Source organism: Eutrema salsugineum, unplaced genomic scaffold (genome assembly GCF_000478725.1).
Source record: "Eutrema salsugineum unplaced genomic scaffold, Eutsalg1_0 scaffold_18, whole genome shotgun sequence".
Lineage (NCBI taxonomy): Eukaryota > Viridiplantae > Streptophyta > Magnoliopsida > Brassicales > Brassicaceae > Eutrema > Eutrema salsugineum.
This window is the reverse complement of record NW_006256846.1, coordinates 3,027,747-3,029,677: the sequence shown is the minus strand read 5'-3', so window position 1 is coordinate 3,029,677 and position 1,931 is coordinate 3,027,747. Positions and strand designations below refer to the sequence as shown.

General features: G+C 39.7%; 1 non-coding gene across 1 annotated transcript; it reads left to right on the top strand.

Moving 5' to 3' along the window:
- Positions 1-843: 843 nt before the first annotated feature.
- On the top strand, positions 844-951 carry LOC112087378. The gene has a single exon (XR_002900061.1). It is a non-coding gene; the product is annotated as a small nucleolar RNA R71 (small nucleolar RNA).
- Positions 952-1,931: the final 980 nt, after the last annotated feature.

Sequence of the window (1,931 nt, the reverse complement as noted above, 5' to 3'; positions counted from 1 at the left end):
CAGGCTCTTTGTAAGCTAATCCACTCCTAAGTGTGATAGCTTTCACATGATCGGAGGGATCTGCTTCACTTGAGCTTTCGAAAGAATTTTCACTTGGCTCCTCTTCAGATTTTCTAAGTTTTTAGAATTAGTTTTGGTCATTATGCTTAGGAGGGTGTCAAAATCTTTCTGCATCTCTTTTAGTTCAGATCTAAGATCACTAATCTCTTGAGACATAGATTTTTCAAGCTCTAAATTCTTTTTGTTTAGGTTTTCAGCTTCAGAAGAGGGAAAACTTGGATAGGAAACAGGATTAGATTGAATACCCAAGATTGGTTCGGAAGGTGGTTTCCAACCAGGTTTGGAAGACGTTTTCCCGCGGTCAGGTGGCTCACGACCGCGGTGAATCATGTCTTGGCCGCGGTCAGAACCAGCACGACCGCGGTGAAAGCTTGCTTGGCCGCGGTCCGATTGAATGGACCCGCGGTGATCAGAAACGAATGGAAAATCTTGAATTTGATAGACTTTTGCAGTGTTAACCATCCCTTGACCATAAGAATCCATTGGGTTGTCCCAGCCATCAAAGTTACACGTATTGTGTAACTTATTTGGTTGTTGCAATCCAAGATGACTCATTATGTGACGGAGACACTTTATAACTTCCGAGATCTCTTCTTTCTTCTCAGGAAGTGCAGAATTACCAAAGGTCACTTGATTTCGGATGCTGTTTCCTAAATTTTTAATGAAAACGTGAGCATCTTCTACAGCTCTTGTTGTGAAATCTCCATTACTTGCTATGTCGAAAGAGTGTCGTAACTCTGGAGTTATACCGCGATAGAAGATACTAGTAGGTATTCCTCGGCATATCCATGGTGTGGACAATCTCTTTGGTATTCCCTAAATCTTTCCCAAGTATCTAAAAGATCTTCATCTTCTTTTTGTTTAAAAGTTCTTATCTTCTTTCTTAAGAGATTTGCAAGATTTCTAGTGTAAAAACGATTTAGGAAAGCAGCTCTACACGCTGCCCACGTTTTTAGTGAAGCAGGTGGCAAAGATTTTAGCCATTTGCTGGCATTATCTCTAAGAGAGAATGGGAAAAGACTACACTTGTGGTAATCCCCATTTGCTGTAATGGTTGCACATAATTCTTCGAATGTCTCGATATGGTCTATCGGGTTTTCGAATGAATAACCAGTGAATTGATTTTGTTGAACTAAATGGATATGTGGTACCTTAATTTCGGTTTTGCCATCCTCAGGTAAGGCTGGTTGAATAGCTCTTCGATCTCCCAAGAATTTCTCGAGTGAATCAAAACTTCCAATCAGTTCATCATCATCTTTGTGTTTGACCGATCTGATTAGCTCATTGTCATCATAAATCGGTTCTTCAAACTCATCAGCAGTCAGGTCATCATCACTTGGATCACCATCCATACGATTTGGTGGATCACCAAGAGTTCCGGGAACATGTTCCCGGTCTCTCATAGCAGAGAAACCTGAAAAATTCAAAAGAAAAAGTAAAAATAAACAAGTGTTCTAATGGATTTAGGCTGGGATTCGCAACGAAACAAATTTAAGTCCCCGGCAACGGCGCCAAAAACTTGATGCGAGTTGTAAACGGGGTTGGTTGTTTTCGTTTTACTAAGCTTCAGGTTTTAAATGTATAACCCCTAAATGTCTGCAAGTGCACAGATGTGCGCTGTAGTACTTAGGGTATCGATCCACAGAGACTTAGTTGTTTCAGTACAAATTCACTGCAACGCTTAAATCAGATTAGAACTAAACAGTTTGGGTTTTGGTTTTGGGTTTTTATTGTCACTAAATCTAAACTAGAAAGCTAAACAAGTAAAAGCAATTGAAAGTGAAAGCAAATAAAGGCAAGTAATAAGCGATTTAAACAAGAGACGATTTGAAGCAAAGAACAAGCGAATGAAAAGCAGATAAATAGGGATT